We start from the raw sequence: 23,269 nt of genomic DNA, 5'->3' as shown, positions 1-23,269 counted from the left end.
TTAAGAAAAAAAAAAAAAAAAAACTTTTGCCAGGACCAGAGACCCCAGCAAGGAACTAGGTCCTTACTCCTGACTATGCAGATAAAAACTGACATCCTATAGAAGGGAGATAGGATATACCCCCTGGGACTGCCCATAGGCGTAGCTAGAACTTTTTTTCTGCCTAGTGTCCTACTCCTATAGGGGACAGCATAACCCTACTGTTATAAAGAACAGAGACTGCGTCCGTCAATGAACGATAGAGAAATGCATGGTTTTGCATGCGTTACTGCACTGCACCTGGTGTGAACAAGCCCTAACATGTAGTCCCCACCTCAGCCTCCTCCTGTCTGTATACAGGAGGTGATACAGGAATGCTAAAGGGGGGTACTTAATCCCTGTACAGTGCAATCTGTATTTGGTCCTAAATCCTGTATACAGATGGGAGGGAGAGAGCACAGCCCGCACCTACTCCTGGTTCTTTCCTCCTCTCTGTATACAGGAGTTAGGACAAAAACACACTCAAACTGGACTGTACAGGGTTTGATTATCCATCCCCTATCTCCTCCCAACACTTCTCTTGTCACAGGGGGAGAAATTGTGGGTAGGGGGCAGTAATCATTTTTTCAAGTCTTTTATTAAAAAACAAAATGAAAAAAAAATTGCCCCCCGGGGTGTAGATCCTATTTCAAATATGATAAATGCTGGCCACTGATCAGAAAAAAACAAAACAAAGTTCCGCTTCAGAAGAAAGCTCCCGCTACCCCATTCACATGAGGGGGGCAGGATCTTCCAGGTTCTGATAAGCCCTCCGCCCGCAGCCCCCCAGAACCACCAGCCAGGGCAGAGCCCCCCTGCTCCAAAGAACCCCCACATGTTGCGGGCATGTGGCCTGCTGTGGTTAAGGGGGGGGGGCGCTCGTTTGTCCTCCCCTTTCCTGGCTTGCTGAGCTGCATGCTTGGATAAGGGTCTGGTATGTATTTTGGGGGGATCCAACCTGTTTTTTTTTTTTTTTTTCATTTTTCCATGGAGGTTCTTCTCAAATCCACACCAGGATATGCTCAGATAAAAGCCTGGTATTACAGATTGGGGGGGCCTATATGCAGGTTTTTTCCTGATTTTTTTTTTTTTTTAATGCCGGTAATTTTATTACATTCAGCTGTCAGCAGGGAACCCTGCTGACAGCTGAGGACTTGTCGGTTGATAAGAACGTACTGGCCGCCAGCTTCTTGACAACCATGTTGTTTATGGGTTGTTACAGGTATCGGCGGCTGCCCGCTCTATGACAACTAGCTATTCATACTGTTTGTTAAGGATGCCGGCTACCATCTGCGGTAATTTATTGACTGCAATAATTTATAACTTCATAAAATAGTGCATGCTGTATTTTAGTAGCATACTCAGATGCAGTAAGATACCACTTTGTGAATGGAGCCCATCATCCCTAATCACCGACATACCAGTTACAGCGTCTATTGTCCTGGTGCTTTAGGGCCTTAAAAAAAAAAAATGTATGGGTAGTCTGGAAATTAGATGTGTAATTTATGCGCCTAGAACACCTGAAGGTGCTCCTTGGATTCCGGACCCCTCTATGCGGCTATGCTGTGAAAAAGTCTCACATATGTTAACCCCATACTCGGGAGGGGTAGCAGAATGTGTTTTGGGGTGTAATTATAAGTATGCCCATGCTGTGTGTGAGAAATAACTTGTTTAAAAATGATGACTGTGATTTCTTTTTCCAAAAAATTGTGACAAAAAAAAAAAAAAAAATCACATCTTCAAAAAACTCACCATGCCTGATTGAATAAATTACCTTGGATTCTCTACTTTCCAAAAATAGGTCTTTGGGTCAGTACATCAGGAATAATCAATTTTCAAATATGCACTGTATATACACCATAGTTTGTAGACCAACTAGCACACACATTTGGATTATTTTCACAAAAGAAATTTAACAGAATACATTTTGGCCTCAATATATGGACAAAAAAAAAAAAAGATTTGCGAAATTTTATAACAAAATCTAAATTTTTTTTTTATTTTTTTTAACATTTTCGGTCTTTTTTGATAATATAAAAATAAAGCACCCAGTGGTGATTATCACCAAAACAAAGCTCCATCTGTCTCAAAAAAAAAAAAAAAACCCTAACGATTTCATTTGGGTACAGTTTTGCATGCTTAAGTAACGGTCATTCAAAGTGACAGTGCTGAAAGCTAAAAATTGGCATGGCCTGGCCTGGACTGGACTAGAAGGGGTGAATATGTATGGACTTGAGGTGGGTAATAATCATGTGGTATTCTGAAAAATACAAAGACATTGTGTCCGTTTCCAGCATGCTGTTTTTTTTTTTTTTGGCTAGGCTTCAGGTACACACTATCTTTTAAAAAAAGAAAAATCATAATTAAACAAGCTCAATCAGTATACATTTACTGATAATTAGCTACCATTTTCAGCTTTATTTGAGTGGATTTGTAAATAAAAAAAAATGCATCTATGCTTAGAAAAAAACTTTAAAAGGCTGAGTACTCAGAAATCTAAGGCAATTAAATTTTACTTATTTATGGTTGTAGGTCCTCATTGATGTAAGTACTAGTAGATAAGCAACTGCATCATTAAAGTATTTACATCACACTACCACATAATTTTCATTAAGCTGCATTAAATGATTATTTTAAATATACTACATGTTGTTCACTAATGCTCTCTGCTGTTAGTGAGGTTGTGCAATCTGTTAGAGTACTCTTACATTTTAAATTGCGCTAATAGCTGGTTATTATGGAGTAAAGAGAGCAAACAGGCCCTGTATTAGTACAATTGTGCAATTTCACCTCCATTTACTAAACTAGACTACAAAAGACAACAAAGGTTTTTTTTTTATTAAGACAGAAAATTACTTTGATTTTGTATCTAGCATGAAGATAAAATCCTTGAGCCTTAACCACTTTAAGGCTGGTATTTTGTTATAGCTGTTTGAAAAAGAGCAAAAGATAACTTTGATCATGCAAGAAATCCAGAGAGCTCCTAACGTTTTATGGACTCTGCTGCACAGAAATCTCCCCATGTTACTGAGATAAGGAGGGAATTTCATTTTCATCTTGGCTAAGGTATGGAAAGGTTAAAACCTGCCTGTTTTTTGCCATCTGTGTCTGATTGAAGAGCCTTGTCTTCACTTCCTGTTCTGTAGAATGATAGTAGGTGACAGGAAATCTCTGCCAAGTAAGTAAACCACCCTCAGTTGTCTCCAGAAAAATGTTTTCCCTTCTATCCACACATCTGTGAACATTTTCAGTAATGGCTGTGCAGTTACCTGTGTTAGATGGGGTGCTGGGAGTCATTAAAAGACTAAAGCCCCGTACACACGTACTGATCGTCGGCCGAACGATCGGCAGTCTTTTGTCCAGGGCTGTCCTGTCTGTTGAAAACTGCAAAAGACTGCACGCGAATTTTGTCGGCCAACAACAGCCGACTGCAGAAGTGATGTCATGTGATGGTTAACTTTCCTTGTCTTTTTTCTTTTCTGAGCATGCCCAGTCTTGCTAATCTGCTGTCTGTCGGCCGAAATCTGTACTGACTGGCGAACAATCGGCCGTTCTGGAGTTGGCCAACAAAAATTTTAATGCCTGCACGACAGATTCTGTTCGGCCGAAAATGCGCTGTCGGCTGTCGGAAGCATCATACTAACAAGCCTACAATCAGCCAATCGGTCGTCGGCCGAATATTTACGGCCGACAATCGGTACGTGTATACGGGGCTTAACTGTTGAAAAGTACAGCTATCCTTAAGGTACAACTAAAGGAAACACTTTTTTAAAATGTTGGATAGAGTGGAGAGGAATTTGAATGCTTGTAAGTTTTTTTTACTGTCTGTGCCCCCGTTAGGGAGATTCACTCTCTATTTGTCCTGTTTACCATTATGATTGAAAATGAAAATAAAAGAAAATCCCAAATTTTGGGTTTTCTCCAGAAAAGTAATAGAGGGGGAATCTTCGAATGGGGACACTAGATCTGGTGACCTGGGAACCCCAAGGCTTCAACCACTTTCTGTCTGCCATATTGTAATAATACGGCCAGGCTGATGCTTCCCAGTTTCAGGAGACCGTCCACGGAGTCCTCCCGCTCACATGGCTCGATCCTGTGACCACTGTATCCACCGGATCTCACACTGCTTGGTACCCAGCTGCTGTGAGCAGCCAATTTATCATGTGATCACTGTGACAAACACAGTGATCACATGATAACATGTAAACACAACTGTCATGAATGTCTTTCAATCATAATAGCTTGCTTATTATTGTGATTTTTTCTGTGATCAATCACAGTGATCACATAGTACAGGGCCATTGCCAGCAGTCCTGTACCATATGATGGCTATAACCAATACAGTAACAGAATGCCGTTCATGACAGTTAAAACCATTGCTGTTGCATTGATCATCACTGTAACAAGCAACCACCATGTAAAAAAATAAATAAATCTAGATCACCTTCCCAGAGTAGCGTAGTGTCACTACACCACTCATTATAACATTATACAAAAAAATAAATAAAAATTGTAACAAAAAAAAAATTATATTATATATATATATATATACACACACACACACACACACACACACACACACACACACACACACACACGTTTTTTTTTTTACATACTGCCCCTAATCTCCGCCACCCACTCACAGTGTCTCTAATTACCACTGCACCAGTTACAGTGTCCCTGATCACAACCATACCAGTTATATTGTCCCTAATCACCACTACATCAGTTACAGTATCCCTGATCACTGCCACACCAGTTATAATATCCCTAATCACCATCACAGCAGTCATTGTGTTACCATAAAAACGTGTTCACATGTGTGATACGGTCTGAAGAGCTATCAATGTTCGGATTGATCATCAGAGACCATTTGACAAGCAGTAAGGAGGCATTGCATTGCCTCCAAACCACCTGTTTTAACCCCTTGGACCCCGCAAATGAAATTTTATTTTTTTTCCCCCACACAGATGTATCTTCAGTTTTATCGCTCTCAGTTCCTATAAGCCAGTGATGGTGAACTTTGGCATCCCAGATGTTTTGGAACTATATTTCCCATGATGCTCAGCTACACTGCAGAGCACATGAGCATCATGGGAAAAGTAGTTCCAAAACATCTGGGGTGCCAAGGTTTGCCATCACTGCTATAAGCCAAGAAAGCATAGTCTACTGGTATGTGACTGCAACCAGAAATGCAATGATCACTAGGCATTTAGTAAATGAGGCTAAAGAAAGGAAGAAGAAATTAGTTCCAGGAGTGCAATTGTCCACCGGACATGGCTGGGATTGGTGTCTTGCACGAACATAGTCCGTCAGAAGTGCAAATGGGTCAGTTCAGCTGCAAGCAGAGATGTGGTCAGCGTATAGGCAAAGAATCAGGCTGGTCAACAGGCAGACACATGGTCAATAAACAGGCAAATCAGGAACAGTGATTCTAGCTATACTGGTCTGGCAACACTTTGGCTGGTGTAGTGGTGATCGGATAACTGTGACAGACTGCACCATTAGGACTCTTTCACACGTGAGGTTGGGGATGGTAAAACCTTGTGGTTGAGCCATGGTTTTACCATCCCTCAATGACTGCCCCTTTAGCTGCAGAGGCAGCGGCTAGGGTATACACCTGCCATGGTTGCAATGCTTAGCTGCACAACTGTTGCAGGAATTATACCCCCTGTATGCCTGCCGATCATGACCCATTCAAGTGAATAAGGTTACTTTTTCATTCCACTTTTTCCAAAAACTTGTGGCAAAAAATTAAGTCTTCAAAAGACTTCTAAATGTCGTAGAAAATATGTTGAAGTGTTTGCTTTCCAGGGCCTCCAAAATGTCACAGGTAGTCAGGAAATTTGATGTATGATTTAAGTCCCTGAGAAATCCTAATGGTGCTCCTTGGATTTTGGGCCCCACTGTGTTGCTAGGCTGTGAAAATGCCTCGCAAGTAGTATCCCCATGCTCAGGAGGAGTAGCAGAATGTGTTTTAGGGTGTCATTCTAAGTATGCCTATGATGGTGTTAGGAACATCTTATTCAATGACAACTTTGTGTAAAAATAAATACAATTTTCTTTCCTGAATTTTCCAAAATCTTGAGGGGAAAAAATGACAAGTTTGTGGGAAAGAAAAACAAATTTTACTTTATTTCTTTATTTTCCAAAAAACTGCGGGAAAACAAAAAAAGTCACAATGCCTCTTACTAAATATAGTGGACTGTCTACTTTCCAAAAATGGGTTATTAGGGGGTATTTGTGCTGTCCTAGCATTTTAGGGCCTCAAGAAATTAGATCAATTTTTAGATTTATATACCATAGTAGAGTCTCTTACTTTCACATAGACTGAAGAATATACACGGATTTGGGTTATTTTTACCAAAGAAATGTAGCAATTCATTTTGGCCTAAATGTATGAAGATCATTTTTTTTGCAAATTTGTATAACAGAATCAAAGAAAAGCTGAGTTAGACTTACCAGTAACTCCTTTTCTGAGATTGTTCCAGGACAGCCCATGAGACCTAGGGCTCCTCCTACCAGGCCAGGAAACACGTTGAATCCAATCAGATAAAAGGCAGTCCTCTAGTCCTCACACTTCAGTATTCCTGAGAACCCTAGGACATTCCTGTAAAACATATATATAATACATAATACAAGACATCACCGGGTGGGAATCCGGCTGTCCTGGAAGACTCTCAGAAAAGGAGTTACCGGTAAGTCTAACTCAGCTCAAGTCGTCTTCCAGGACAGCCCATGAGACGATGAGCCAGAATTTACCAGTCTAGGGAGGAACTACTGCCTGGAGCACCTTTCGACCAAACGCCTGCTCCTGAGAAGAGAGGAGGTCCAGGCGATAATGTCTAACAAAGAACGAAAAGTTAGACCACGTAGGTAGCTGCATTACAGATTTGTTCTGGTGAGGCACCAGCCCTTTCATTCCAGGATGCGGACAAAGCTCTTGTTGAATGTGCGTTAACGAAGGTTGGAGCAACATTTCTAACTTCATAGGCTTCTGTAATTGCCTGCTTTATCCACCTAGCTATGGTGGCTTTAGAAGCTCCATTACCCTTGCATGTGCCTGAAAAAAGTACAAATAAGGTTTCACATTTCCTAAAGGTTTCAGTCACCTCTAGGTAAGCCAGAAAAACCCTTCTGACATCCAAAAATGAAAATTCTTTTGTCATTTTTTGGAGAATTACAAAAAAGTAGGTAGTACAATATCCTGTGATCTATGAAAGGAAGTGGCTACCTTAGGTAAAAACCCTGGATCGGTTTTTAACACAACTCTATCATCAAAAATCATAAGGAAAGGCGCCCTAATTGAGAGGGCCTGCAACTCACTGACTCTACGAGCTGTCGTAACTGCAATCAGGAACGCAGTCTTCAGTGTGAGAAATTTTACTGCCAGATCCTTCAGAGGCTCGAAAGGAACAGTCACCAAGGCCTAAAGGACTAGAGATAGGTCCCAAGTTGGACATGATCTGACAATCATTGGTTTCGATTGGGCAATTGCCCTAAAGAACCTTGCTATAACTGAATTTTCTCTAAGGGAATACTGGAGAAAAATGCTAATGGCTGCAGCATATACCTTTAAGGTACTAAGGGAAAGACCCTTTCTGGCACCCTCCTGAAAAAATTCAAAAATAGACTGCACATAGGGGGATAATCTGTGATTTTCAGACAACCAGGAGTTACATTTCTTCCAGACTTTGGAGTATATTGCTCTCGTGACAGGCTTTCGACAACTGACTAGGGTCTTTACCACCGTGTCTGAGAACCCCTGGGAGCTTAGTATCTGGTCTTCAGATACCAAGTTGTCAACCTTAAGAATGTGACTTGACTCAGGGCCCGGTATTTCATCATCAACAGGTCCTGTCTTAAAGGAAGAGCTATTGGAGGCTTTGAGGTTAAAGTCTGTAGGCGTGTAAACCACGGCCTCTTGGCGGAGGACTTCCGAGATTAGCCTGACTGGGGGGAAGACAAAGCAAAGGTTGAATGACCAGGGATTCGCAAAGGCATCGATCCCCAGAGACTGATCCCTTTGGTTCAGGGAAGAAAATCTCTATGTCTTGCTGTTTGTTTGGGCTACAAATATGTCCACTTCTGGAAGACCCCACCTGGCCGCAATTTATGCAAAATCTTTCGGGTTGAGGGACCAATTGTCCCGACACAGCCGGTAGTGGCTGAGGTAGTCTGCTAAGCAATTCTGAGTCCCCTTCAGATGAAGCGCGGAAATGGAGGCCAGATTCACTTCGGCCTAAGAAAAAATATTTTGGAATATGAATTGCAACCCCCGACTTTGCGTACCCCCTTGTTTGTTGAGGTATGCTACAGTTGCAATGTTGTCGGATCGAATCCATAGATGACATCCCTTGATTTCTGCTTGAAAGACCTCTAAAGGCATTCTGTACTGCCACAAGCTCGTTTTGAATTGGATGACGCTCCTGCTTCTAGTGGGGACCATTCTCCCTGCACTATTTGGCTCTGACTATGTGTCCCCCAACCAAAAGAGCTTGCGTCTGTGGTTATCCTCTGAGACACTTGAATAACCCATTCCAACCCCTTGGTGAGGTGAAGTGGTGATCTCCACCACCATAGGGTTCTTTTTACTTTGGAGGGGATTTTTACCTTCAGTTCCAAGGACCTTTGAGACCCGTCCCAGATTTTCAGCAGGAACCACTGAAGGGGACGCTGTCTAAACCGTGCCCAAGGGACAGCCGGAAAAAAGGAGGTCATCAGGCCCAAGACTCTTGAGATATCCCTGAGCGAGACCCACTGGTTGGTTTGTAAAGAAGCCACCATCTGAATCATCTTTAAAACTTTGACTTGCGGAAGAAAAATCTTTTGGTCCAGAGAGGAAATCTCGTACCCAAGATATGTCACTCTTTGGGAAGGTGTCAGATAAGACTTTTCTTTGTTGATCATCCAGCCTAGTGACTTGAGGAACTCCTGCACTGTCTGGAGATCCCTTTCAAGTTTCTGACCTGAGTCTGCCAATACTAGAAGGTCGTTCAGGTAGGGGATGATCAGAATCGATTTCTGTCTTAACGGGGCCAAAACTTCCCCCAAGACTTTTGTGAAGATGTGTGGGGCTGAAGACAACCCGAAGGGTAGGGCTTGGAATTGAAAATGTCGGACTTCTGACCCAAGCTTTACTGCTAGTCGTAAAAACTTTTGGTAAGCTAGGTGAATGGGGATGTGAAAATAAGCATCTTTAGGTCCAGTGTTGCAAACAAAACATTCTGGGTATAGTAGATTTCCTGTGGAATGCTCCGATTCCATGCGAAAATGCTTGTATTTTATCAAGGGATTTAGAGTGCTTAGATTCAGTATTAAATGATAACTTCCCGAGGGCTTTCTTACCACAAAAATGTGGGATTAAAACCCCCTGCCCTGTTTTGACTTTGGAACCGGGACCAAGACGTTCTGATCTACCAAGTCTCCGATTTGGAAACTTAAAGCAGCTGCTTTAACTCGATCTCTGGGCAGACTGGTAATTAACTATCTCCCTGAAGGCCGGGAATCAAATTCCAGTCTGTGGCCTGTGGACACCAAGTCCAAAATAAAAAGGGCTTTATGTGATCCCCTTCCACTGTAGGAGAAAGGCCCTTAATCTTCTGTCCACTCTGTGAGAGGAGTCATTGCAGTTTGGCAAGGTGTTGAGGAGGGTTAACCAGGACGACCCTCCTACCCCTGCCTTTGTAGCCAGTCCAATGGTTCTTGGGTCCGGCCTGCTTCTCACGCGGACCCTGTTGTCTGCCCCTCCCCTGAAAAAACGTTGAGGATACGGGGATTTTTTCTTATCTGGAAACAACTTATTTTTGTCAGCAGTACGTTCCAGAGCTTCTGCTAACCCGGGGCAAAAAAGATGGTCGTGTGTAAAGGGAAGACCACACAGGCCCAATTTGGAAGCACAGTCTCCCGACCATGTCTTAAGCCAGATACTTCTCCTGGCTGTATTGACCAACGCCGAGGTTCTGGCTGTCATTCTGACCGACTCATCTGAGGAATCAGTCAGAAATCCTACTGCCTGAAATAAAAGAGGGAAAGATTTGTCCTGGCAGATAGGGGAGACTGAATCAACGAGAGCCATAACTGGAAATGTCTGCTTCTACAAGTGGATGCTAAAGCCGGTTTTAGACTCATAACTGAGGCTTCCCAGGCCCTGCCCAACAAAATATCTGCTCTTTCATCCATTGCATCTTTAAGTGTACCCATGTCATCAAAGGCTAGATCCGTATTCTTTGAAATTTTTGAAAGAGGGGCATCCAATTTAGGAATTTTCTTCCACGGCTGGGCTGCGTCTTTATCAAAAGGAAACCTTCTTTTTAAGTTACTAGAAAAATACGGTTTACTTTCGGGATTCTCCCTTTCCAATTTAATTGTGTCTAGAAGGGAGCTGTGCACAGGGAAAGCCCTGGCCTTTTTCATATGCGTTGCATACATAAGATCGTGCTTAGATCATTGCACCTTCTCCTCCTCAATTTCTAGTGACATACACCGCTTTAAGCAATTCATCCACATCTTCTAGCGACAATTTGTACCTAGACTTTCTGCTGGATTCCCTATCCTTGCTCCTCCCCTGATCCAGATTCCTCAATGGGGAGACTCCAACTCCTCCCTTGTGTCGTCACAACACACACTCTGTGCTGGTTCAGAAATAGATTTTGAGGCTTGAGAAAAGGTAGAGGGTAGTTCATCCCTAACTGAAGTCAGCATCCTCTGGGAGGATATAGCTGGATCATCCTTAACTAAACCGTCTACGCATGTGCGGCACACTGTTTTGCTCCATTTGGAACTTAGCTTTGTTCCACAAAACGGCACATTTCTTTTTTGGGGGGCTGCGTCTGGACCTTGTCCTGAGCCTTGGTCTATAACAACAAAAAAAGAGAAACTATTCTTTGAGATTAAGACCCCCCAAAACAAACAATCCCAAAACACAGTGCAGGAGTGAGGAAAAAGTGCCCCCTTTCACCAGCCCCCAAGCCATTTCGGAGGGAAAGAAAAAGGAAAAAAACAAAAAGGAGCTGCAAGCGGGAAGACTCCCCAGGCTTACCTGAGAGGTGTCGGTGCCAGAGCCTGCTTCTGCCGCTTGAGCGGTTGCTGCAGGGGACTCCATCCTGCTCCACTGGTGTCCCACAGCCTCTGCTGGGTCTTAACCTTAACACTGGCCATCCAGTAATCTCTCTGTTCGCGCTTTCTGGAAACGGGAACCAGCGTTTCCAGTGCCCACCGATGACGTCACTGTGGTCGGAAGTGACTTTGTCACTTCCTTTGGGCCAGAGTGGAACGTATGAGTTCCGCCCCTTCTGCCCTCACATGGAGCCAATTTCCAGGTAAAAGCCCTGAATCAGCAGCGTTCACGGGATAACAGCCTCGCTGCTCCAAGGACTGCTACCACCAGGATGGAAGAGACTCCCCCTGCCCTCCTGACATCAGCCACGGTCTGGCCTTCTCCAGGCCTCGAGGGCAGGAGACAAGCAGCCACCTACTGACCTGTAAGCAGAGTTAAAACACTTGGGCAGGAGAAGTAAGCAAATGCTTTCAGAATCTTCAAAGGACAGACCATGAGACCAGGAGAACCAAGCTCCAGGAAACAGGTTACCCCCTGTCCGGAGGAAACACTAATACTGAAGTGTGAGGACTAGATGACTGCCTTTTATCTGATTAGATTTAACGTGTTTCCTGTCCTGGTAGGAGGAGCCCTAGGTCTCATTGGCTGTGCTGGAAGACGACTTGAGAAAATTTTGTTTTTTTTTTTACATTTTTGGTATTTGTTTTTGCTTTTTTGTTAATATAGCAAAAAAAAAAAAGAAAAAGGTGGTGATTAAGTAATACCACCAAAAGAAATCTGTCTCAAAAATGATAAAAAACATAAATTTGGGTACAACATTCATGACTGAGTAATTCTCATTCAAAGTGTGACAGCGCTGAAAATGTAAAAATGGCCTGGGCAGGAAGGGGGTGAACGTGCCCAGTACTCCTCCTGCTTATGTTTCCATGCAGACAGGCTGGAAAAGATCTGGGTCATGTGACAGCTGTAAATCGATCAGGAAAAAGGTACTTAGATTTTTTTTAATTAAAATAATTACTGTGCCATAATCCATATACAGAAAGAGAAGGGACAATGTAAATTATTCAGTGTGTGTTTGTGCTTTTCCTATGCAAGAAAATAAGTGGGTACTGAAGATACCATACACGCATGCTTAGAAATGCACAGACAATTCAGTCATTCAAAGCATTTTTAACCAAAGCCAAGTGGGAAATCTCTGGAAAGCTGTATCATTTCATTATTCCTCATTTTTTTTTTTTTTTCTGTAAATGTTGTCTTTGAGTGCATTTTTTTCGGTTGGAGTTGTTCAGTTGTAAAAGTTCTCCTACAAACATAAGATACTTCTGCAACAACTGATTTTTTTTGCAATGGCCATTTGGCACTGGAACAAAATATAAAATACATGCATTACATGTATTATCGTCAAGTTAAAAGCAGAACTAAGTTCTCCTATCATTTTAAGCCAAGGAAGCTGCCATCTTAGCCTCTATTTGATCTTCAACTGGCATGTGCTGCACTGTACATGTGTCTTAAAGAATATGTAAACCCTCACCTTGTAAGACCCCATTCACACTAGCGCGACTTGTCAGGCAACTTGGTCGACTGACAAGTCACGGTGGGTCGCTCGCCATTGAATAGTACAGGACCCATTCTAATAGGAGCGACACAAGTCGCTCCGACTTAGAAAAAGGGTCCTGTACTACTTTTGGGCGACCTGGAGGCGACTTGAATTGACTTCAATGATATGAAGTCCGTGCAAGTCGCGCCGAGGTCGCGGTGCCAGGTCGCCCCAGCAAGTTGTGTTGCGCCAGTGTGAATGGGCTCTAAGACAACCCATTTAGTTTTAAATAGAAATAAAAGGCAAAATATGTATGAAAACATATAAAAATGTATAAACACTTTTTCCCCTGTTTTATTAGTGATTACATTACCTCTGTTCTCAGCTGCATAAAGAGCTCAGGAAAGAGAAACAGCAGTACACTGGTCTTCCCAGTGAATGTCTGTGTGGAAAGGGGAGGGGGCGTGTCAGCACAAGTCTGATCATTGGATGAATGAAGGCTGAGTTCAAGCACAGCTAGAAAACTGACCAGGCTGTGCTCTCCTGCCTAGTGTGGTCAGTAAATGGAAAGCAGAGGGAATGGCAGGAACACCAGGTATTTCACACAAAAGAGGCAAAAAACGAACAACACAAAACTTTTTCATACAAGTACATTGTAAAGCAAGCACATATCAGGAATATGAAATACTGTACTAGGTTGACATATTCTGTAATTATTAGAATAGTCTTTCCCGCATAGGATACTATCAACATTCCTATCTACATAACACCCTAAATGGGATATTTATGCATGGGTTAATGTTAGGCTAATTAATCATCCAACATCCAAAAATGCATAGGCATACAATTGGCATTTATATCCCAAACATATGAAGTTTGGAGATACCTTTGACCAGCTAATTTGCAGGTGCTCAGTGCTTGTATACAGAGAGATACAGTATCTCACAAAAGTAAGTACACCCCTCACATTTTTGTAAATATTTTATTATAGCTTTTCATGTGAAAACACTGAAGAAATTACACTTTGCTACAATGTAAAGTAGTGAGTGTATAGCTTGTATAACAGTATACATTTGCTATCCCCTCAAAATATTTCAACATACAGCCATTAATGTCTAAACCGCTGACAACAAAAGTGAGTACATCCCTAAGTAAGAATGTCCAAATTGGGCCCAATTAGCCATTTTCCCTCCCTGATGTCATGTGACTCAGTAGTGTTACAAGGTCACAGGTGTGAATGGGAAGCGTGTGTGTTAAATTTGGTGTTATTGCTCTCACTCTCTCATACTGGTCACTTGAAGTTCAACATGGCACCTCATGGCAAAGAACTCTCTGAGGATCTGAAAAAAAGAATCGTTGCTCTACATAAAGAGGGCCTAGGCTATAAGAAGATTGCCAAGACCCTGAAACTGAGCTGGCCATGACCATACAGCGGTTTAACAGGACAGTTTCCCCTCAGAACAGGGTCAAGCAAAGAAGTTGAGTGCACATGCTCAGCGTAATATCCAAAGGGTGTCTTCAGGAAATAGACCTATGAGTGCTGCCAGCATTGCTGCAGAGGTTGAAGGGGTGGGGGGGGGGGGGTCAGCCTGTCAGTGCTCAGACCATACGCCGCATACTGAATTAAATTGGTCTGCATGGCTGTTGTCCCAGAAGGAAGTCTTTTCTAAAGATGATGCACAAGAAAGCCAGCAGTTTGCTGAAGACAAGCAGACTAAGGACATGGATTACTGAAACCATGTCCTGTGGTCTGAGGAGACCAAGAAAAACGTATTTGGTTCCTTTGTTGTCAAGCATGTGTGGTGACAACCAGGTGAGGAGTACAAAGACAAGTGTGTCTTGCCTACAGTCAAGCATAGTGGTGGGAGTGCCATGGTCTGGGGCTGCATGAGTGCTGCCGGCACTGGGGAGCTACAGTTCCAGTTTGAGGAGCTACAGAGGGAACCATGAATGCCAACATATATGGACACATACTGAAGCAGAGCATGATCCCCTCCCTTCGGAGACTGGTGCTCAGGGCAGTATTCCAACATGATAACGACCCTAAACACACCACCAAGACTACCACTGCCTTGCTAAAGAAGCTGAAGGTAAAGGTGATGGACCGGCCAAGCATGTCTCCAGACCTAAGCCCTATTGAGCATCTGTGGGGCATCCTCAAATTAAAGGTAGAGGAGCGCAAGGTCTCCAACATCCACCAGCTCCGCGAGTCCGTCATGGAGGAGTGGAAGAGGACCCTAGTGGCAACCTGTGAAGCTCTGGTGAACTTCATGCCCAAGAGGGTTAAGGCAGTGCTGGAAAATAATGGTGGCCACACAAAATGTTGACACTTTGGGCCCAATTTGGACATTTTTACCTAGGGGTGTACTCACTTTTGTTGCCAGCGGTTTAGACAATAATGCCTGTGTGTTGAGTTATTTTGAGGGGACAGCAAATTTACACTGTTATACACGCTGTACACTCACTACTTTACATTGTAGCAAAGTTTAATTTCTTCAGTGTTGTCACATGAAAAGATATAATAAAATATTTACAAAAATGTGAGGGGAGTACTCACTTTTGTGAGATACTGTACACTTCATGCAAGCATGATTAAAGAAAGAATTGTTAATAGTATTTCTTTAAAATATCCAAGATAACAGCTCAAGAGTTCTGCCTGCATTTTTTTCATACTTAAGGGGTGGTAGACCACCACATATTTAATTTGATTGTGGCTCACAAGCTGATAAAAGTTAGGGCCTTATGATGTAGGCATGTAGGGTCTTCAATGAGCATTATAGAAATGCTTAGGAGTGGGTCGGAAAAGAGAATTATACCCAGACGCTGCTCATTCTTAATATCTGCACAGCACCATATAGGCATCATAGAAAATAATTAAGCTGATAGAAAAAGCCTATACCACTGGATTTTACCTGACGGTCTACCATTGTTTTTCCAGTGAACATTAAAATTATAGTTTTCTAATTCTTAGCAAAGCATGCACCCCCTGCAGTCTGGGTACTGATACTTACATCACCTTTATGTGCTATATTATTGTAGCCATATCCTCTCTGCATTTATAGTGCACGCACACCAATCAATCTTAGCATGTCTGCCTGTGCCTGCCCCTACCAGAAGAGCAAATTTAATATTTTAGATCTGGTGCCCAGCTGGGAGCCAAGGTGAATCATGCTACTGCTGAGCCATTATACACTCAACTCTGCAACCTTTGCAGCTGAGCCATTATACACTCAACTCTGCAACCTTTGCAGCATATTTACCCCCATTTGCTCCCCTAAATTGGTGCTCTGTGGCCCACTCCATTCCCCAACCATTCCTAGGTGAGATTAAATAAAGAGTGTCTGGGTATGAGAAGAAGAGGTTCACCTTGCTTGCCAGATTTGCTGTTTGGAGGCTGAAGAGTGGGAAATTTGAGTGGAGAGTGATAAACAGTTTTACTTTTGAGTGCTGGTGACTGTTTGCATTTTTAGGGGCTCTTTCCTTGCATTTTTTTTTACTCTTTTTTATGTCACTTTTTAAATAGCTTTCTTTCTTTCTCGACTGCTTTCTGAGCTTGCTCTTTCTTGAGCTTGCCATCTTTTTGCTTGCTGGATCTCTGAGCAAGTGGACCTTGACTAAGTGGTGAGTTAAAAACCAGAGTTGAAAACAGGAGGTTACAACAGGAGTCTTCTGACCAGTAAGTAACATCTGAAATTTTCTATTAGTTGTATTATTGTTGTAACCAGGAAAATGTGTGCTAGCAAGATTGAAGTTTTGTGCAGTGCACAGTGTGCCGCATGTATACAATAACGGAGCAACCGCTCCAGGATGGATACTGCTGCAACAGATGTGAGCGGGTTGCCCTTCTGGAAGCTCACATTAGAGATTTGGAGGAGCAAATTGGCAAAACTGACAACCTTGAAAGGGGTCCTCTGCTCGCTGAACACGTGGCTAGTGGGGTCAATGGGGAGGGTGGAGGGGTACTGTAAGTCAGGTTTATCAGGTAGGAAGATGGGTTAATACAGTCAGAGGGAGTGGTAGGGGCTCACAGAAAAGGAAGGCCAGTCCTGGGTTTGAGCACCCTAACAGATTTGCCATGTTGGGTGAAGATGTGGGGGTGGCAAGCTCAGAGGTGGCAGCCCTAGATGTCACCGCTATCCCTAACAGCCTGTAGAGCAGTCCATCTAGTGGAGGTGGTGAGGGGACTGTAGGAAGGCCTAGACAAGCGGTGGTAATTGGGGATTCTATAATCAGAAGGACTGATCTAATAATGAATAATTTGTCGCCAGGATCACTTCAACCGAATGGTTGGCCGTATCCCTGGTGCCAGGGTTCGGCATGTGGTGGAATGGGTTGATAAATGACTGGGAGGGGCTGGGCATGGCCCAGCTGTCTTGGTCCACATTGGAACCAATGACAGAATATATGGAAGGTGGAGGCTCCTTAAGAACCAATTTAATGAACTAGGCTGCAAGCTGAAGGGAAGGACCTCCAAGGTGATACTCTCTGAAAAATTGCCATGTGCAACACAGGAAAGAGATTAGAGAGCTGAATGCATGGCTAAAGACCTGGCAAAGGAAGACATCACACAGCACTGATATATTCCACTAAGTAGTTCATGAATGGAGTTATTCATTCAGCAGTCAATGCAGACTAAATAGATCAATAGTTCATTGGGAATGGCTTTATCCAATCAGGACTTGATGAAATACATGTATGGATAGATTTCAATCTAACCCCATGTAGGGTATTCCTGTTGCAAGAAAAAAGGAAGGCAAAAAGCCAAAGCAAAGTCCTCCATTAATGTAACGTATGTACAATTTATATTCCTCTCAGGATTGATCACCACTATGGTGTCCTTTTATGAAACGGAGATGAGCAGTGATCCTGCTGATCACAGCTCATTTCCGATCATTCTCAGTTTATGAAACAGAAATGATCGGGGGAGAACATGTTCTTCGCTGATCATCTCTTCACACGGGAATCTGTCATTGCCTGACACAGAAACAGCCAGGCTATGAAGCTGCTATCTCCGCACTTCACTGGCGATCTGTGCCAGAATTCACACTCCCAGATTCACCAGCCTGGAGCATGTGAAGCAGGGAGTGAAGACAGAATCGGGGGTGAACTGAGGGGGAAAAACGAAGATTATCGACTTCCTTCTTCCTCGTTCAGACCCCCCAACACAGTAATCATGTCCCCCTGCCATATTTATGTGTATATATATATATATATATATATATATACACACACACACACACACACACACACACATACATGTAGATATATATTTAATGTGTATATATATATATATATAAAATGTATGCGTGTGTGTATTCAGTATGTATTTAGTTATTTATGTAAGGGGACTATTATTTATTAACATTAGTGGGGATCGTGTACTCAGCAGTGATAATTTATCACTGCTTGTTAAAGAGCGCCTTTGATTTTCATACTACGGTAATCTCTCTTTGTCTCACGAGATTACAGGTGCTCCCATTCACTTCGACACAGATCTCCGAGAAAACACTTCTCTGATCACCCTGGGAGAACTGAAGTTCTCCGCTTCATAAAAAGGGTGCCAGAGGAGATAATTTTCCCCGGAGAACTGCAGAGAAGCGAATAGAGAAAAAAAATTCACCCTTTCATAAACGTACACCTTAATTATTAGAAAAATTGCAGACTGGCTGGAAAATATTTTTTCTCTCACCAAATCCTCAGCTAAGTGAAAATAGCAGTCCTTGTCTAATCAGAGAGAGGGAGGGGGGAGGAAGGAGGAGGGAAGAGCCTGTAGATACCAGCACTGTGCTGGGACAAAAAGTCCTACTTCAAATAGGGATATCAAAGCTTCACAAGATCCTATCATAAAAAGATAGCAGATGTATGAGGTATTCACACCGTTGGAAGCACTGCATGATAGTTCACCACCAGTCTGTGACTAGTCTCTGATGTCAGCAAAGAGCAGCGTGACTAATCCTAGTCATTTGATAGACAAAGTTCTCCAATGATCGTTAATAAGTTCACTGCTGGACCCTCTCCAGTCTCCTGTATATACGATGGGGAGTGCTCTGGATCCGGTGGTTAAGGGTACAGGTATCGGTAGAGATCTGTGCTGCGGATCCCGGTCATATGATAGGCTGGGTCCTCCAATGTACGTTCAAAATGTGCTTTCCTTGCCTATCCCCGTCTCCAGTATACACAATGGGGAGCGCTGTGGATCCCAATGATTAAAGATGCATGGACCTCCAGCACAGAAGTTAATATCCAAGCATATGAGAATATTTTGGGTTGCTAGCCATTAAGGCTGCCTTCTCTCCTGCTCCTTGCATGATGGGCTCAAACAACTTCCACCTTCAAACTCTCACACACCTCTCACAGCTGATCACAGGCCAGGCTGTGATATTCTCTACGTACGTATCGCTACGATGACCATACAGGAAATACAAAAAGACTTACCTTTAACCACTTCAATACAGGGCACTTTCACCCCCTTCCTGCCCAGGCCAATTTTCAGCTTTTAGCGCTGTTGCATTTTGAATGATAATTGTGCGGTCATGCAACACTATACCTAAACCAAATTTATGTCATTTTTTCTTTTTTGCTAACCGAAAAAGAAAAAGAGACTGAAAAGTTTGGAAAAAAAAAATGTTTTTTTGTTTAGGTTATACAATTTTGTAAATAGATAAGTTTTTTCCTGCACTGATGAGGTTGCACTGACAGGCACTGATGAGGAGGCACTGATGGGGTGGCACTGATAGGTAGCACTGATATGCAGCATTGGTGGGCACTGATAGGCGGCACTGGTGGGCACTGATAGGCGGCATTGATGGGCACCGATAGGCGGCACTGATAGGCAATAATGGGCACTGGTGGGCAGCACTGATAGATGGCAATGATGGGCACTGGTGGGTAGCACTGATGGGGAGGGCACTGGCGGGCAGCACTGATGGGGAGGGCACTGGCGTGCTCCCTGAGCCCTGATTGCCGTCCAAAGTGGCCATGGTGGGCATCCCTGGGGTTATGGGTGGGAATCCCTGGGGTCATGGGTGGGCATCCCTGGTGGTTCAAGTGGCACCCCCCACCCCCCCCCCCCCGAGGGTCTGCACCGGTAATTAATGATCTGATTACCAGTGCAGACCCCCCCTGTCAGGAGAGCCGCAGATCGGCTCTCCTCTACTCGTGCCTGTCAGGCACGAACTAAGGAAAGCCGATCAATGGCTCTTCCTGTGTACTATGTGACCAGCTGTGATTGGACACAGCTGGTCACATGGTAAAGAGCCTATGTCAGTAGGCTCTTTACCGAGATCGGAGATGCGGTGTGTCAGAGTGACACGCCGCATCACCGATGCGGCGGGGGGCACGCAGAGCGCATTATCCTGCCGCCGTCATATGACGTCCGGTCAGGATAATGCAACCACTTTCCCACCGTCAATCGCCTATAGGGCGGGCGGGAAGTGGTTAAGAGAGCAAATTTTACAAGGATGAGGGCTGCTCTCCAGGATTTAGACTGGGAGGGAATATTGGCATCTATGAGCACAGAACAGAAATGGGAAATTTTCAAAAAGACTGTATTGCAAAGTATATTCCCATGGACAATACGTTTAAAAGGCTAAAAATAAAAACCTATGTGGCTCATGGCCAAAGTTAAAAAAGCTATAAATAAGAAAAGAGCTTTTAAAAAATATAAAAATGAAGGAACACTATCATTGTTTAATTGTTACAGAGAATATAAACAGAATATGTAAAAAGGAAATTGAGGACACAAAAATTCAAAATGAACGATAGATTGCAAAAATAGTAGGACAAACCCCCAAAAATTCTTCAAATATATTAATAATAAAAAGGTTAGGTCTGAGCATGTAGGCCCTTTACAAAATAATCAGGAGTGGGTGACTGGGGACAAAGAGAAGGCAAATTTATTAAACACTTCAGCTCTGTGTATACAAAGGAACATGGGGGAGCTCAGGACCATAATGAGGATGGTATTGACACAGCCTCAAATGATCAACAATGGCTCAAAAGTGATATGGTCCAGAAATATTTAGACAGAATAAGGGTGGATAAAGCACCTGGAACAGATGGCATCTACCTATGCATCCTAAAAGAATTGAGTGCCGTAATTTCAAAGCCTTTATTTCTAATTTTTAGGGACTCCTTAAGGACTGGAATAGTACCACTGGATTGGCGTAGGGCAATGTGGTGCCTATATTTAAAAAGGGATCAAAGTCTTTGCCAAGTAACTATAAACCTGTTAGTTTAACTTCTATAGTCGGGAAGATGCTGCAGAATTTAATAAAAGACCACATAGATGGAGTTCTTGCTGGAAAAAAATATTTCAAGCAACAGACAGCATGAATTCATGAAAGACAGAAGTTGTCAAACAAAACCTGATTTCTTTTTATGAGGAAGTAAAACCTTGGACAGAGGGGTGGCTGTCGACGTAGTATACTTGGATTTTGCAAAGGCGTTTGACACAGTTCCCCACACACGGCTAATGTGTAAGGTAAAGTCTACAGGCTTGGAAATATCGGTTTGTGAATGGATAGAAAATTGGCTAAAAGATCGAATTCAGAGAATAGTGGTTAATGATTCTTACTCTAAATGGTCTAAGGTCATCAGTGGTGTACCCCAAGGTTCAGTGTTGGGACCCATACTTTTTAATATCTTTATAAATGATATAGGGTCGGGGATTAAAAGTACAATTTCAGTCTTTGCAGATGACACCAAGCTTTGCAGTGGAATAACTTCTTTACAGGATGTCGCCAACTTACAAGCTGACCTCAATGCACTGTTTCATTGGGCAACTATGTGGCAAATGAGGTTTAATGTTGATAAATGTAAAGTTATGCACTTGGGGGCTAACAATATGCATGCAGCATACATACTAGGGGGAGTAGAACTGGGGGAATCCATAGCGGAGAAGGATCTGGGTGTTCTGGTAGATCCTAAGCTTAATAATAGCATGCAATGCCAAGCTGCAGTTTCCAAAGCAAGCAAAGTCCTTTCTTGTATTAATAGAGGCATGGACTCCAGAGAGAGAGATATCATTTTGCCCCTGTACAAATCATTAGTAAGACCTCATCTGGAATATGCAGTTCAGTTTTGGGCACTAGTTCTTAAAAAGGATATCGGGGAACTGGAGAAAGTGCAGAGAACGGCAACCAGGGCAACCAAACTGATAAGAGGCATGGAGGAACTCAGCTATGAGAAAAGATTAGAGGAACTGAATTTATTCTACCTTGAGAGAGAAGATTAAGGGGGGATATAATCGACATATAAAAATATATAAGAGGTCCATATAGTGAACTTGGTGTTGAGTTATTCACTTTAAGGTCAACACAGAGGACAAGGGGGTACTCTTTACGTCTAGAGGAAAACAGATTTTGTCTCCAAATACGGAAAGGTTTCTTTACTGTAAGAGCTGTGAAAATGTGGAAAAAAAACTCCCTTCAGAGGTGGTTCTGGGCAGCTTACTAGATTGCTTTAAAAAAAGGCCTGGATTCTTTCCTGGGTGTACATAATAGAAATGGGTATGAATATTTATAGGTAAAACAGATCCAGGGAATATCCGATTGCCTCTCAGCGGATCAGGAAGGAATTTTTTTTCCCCCTGCCGCAGTAAATTGGATCATGCTTTGCTGGGGATTTTTTCGCCTCTCTCTGGATCAACTGCGGGTATAGGATTGTGTACATGGGATGGTATGGTTGGGTTTTTGTTTTTTTATTGGCTGAGCCAGATGAATGTGTGTCTTTTTCAACCTCACTATTTATGTAACCTACAGGTGATGAGGCAGAGCCGATACATTCCTTGCATTCTGCTTACTAAAATCTTGCAATTTATGGAAACTCCTACTTCCTTTCATATGAAACCAGGTGAACACACAATCATTCCCATTTAACAACTGGCTCATATGTACTGTGAATTTTGTACGAAGTCCATATCTGTGCTGTCATTCCAGTTCCGTAATTGTTTTTATATCACATTTTTGATGAATGAAGACTGATTTTGATTGGTCATGTGATCCCAGGAAGGAGGATAACTTTCATATATAGTACATACTTGAAACATTTTAATTATTATAAAATGGCTTGAAAATAATCGTATGTAATTTAACATGGACTGTTAACTTTATACACATGTAACTACAGTATTCCTTTTCAACATAACAATGTCATTGTATAATATACAGTACATGTACATCATTCAGCTACAGAGAAAACATTAAAACTGTTCAATATAGGGAGATATTGAGGATATAGGTACACTATGGCAGGGATATGCAAACTGTGGGCCTCCAGCTGTTGCAAAACTACAAGTCCCATCATGCTTCTGCCTCTGGGTGTTATCCTTGTGGCTTTCAGAGTCTTGCTATGCCTCATGGGACTTGTAGTTCTGTAACATCTGGAGGGACAAAGTTTGATTTCCGCTGCACTATGGAGAAGATTTTTAACTTTAGCTTGTTCAATTATGCTTTGACAATGAAACCTATAAGCCGATTAATTACTATGTGCGGCTGCACCAGATTTCGTTTTGGTAAATCTCCCCCCCCCCATGTGTTCTAGTACATTTACAACACATCTAAAGATTAGTAAGCTGTGATACACTAACAGTTTTGATTTTGGATTTAGATATGCATATGTGTTTAGATATGCACAACATCACTATTTTATCCCAC

At 42.7% G+C, this 23,269-nt stretch overlaps 1 protein-coding gene across 1 annotated transcript in view; it reads right to left on the bottom strand.

Moving 5' to 3' along the window:
• The window catches only part of CYB5R4 (cytochrome b5 reductase 4), a 270,390-nt gene that overhangs the window by 170,815 nt on the left and 76,306 nt on the right, over positions 1 to 23,269 (bottom strand). The window lies entirely within an intron of this gene.

The sequence above is a fragment of the Pelophylax lessonae genome (assembly GCF_965119305.1).
Source record: "Pelophylax lessonae genome assembly, chromosome: 3".
Lineage (NCBI taxonomy): Eukaryota > Metazoa > Chordata > Amphibia > Anura > Ranidae > Pelophylax > Pelophylax lessonae.
The sequence above is the reverse complement of the archived record's forward strand: the minus strand, read 5'-3'. Positions and strand labels throughout refer to the sequence as shown.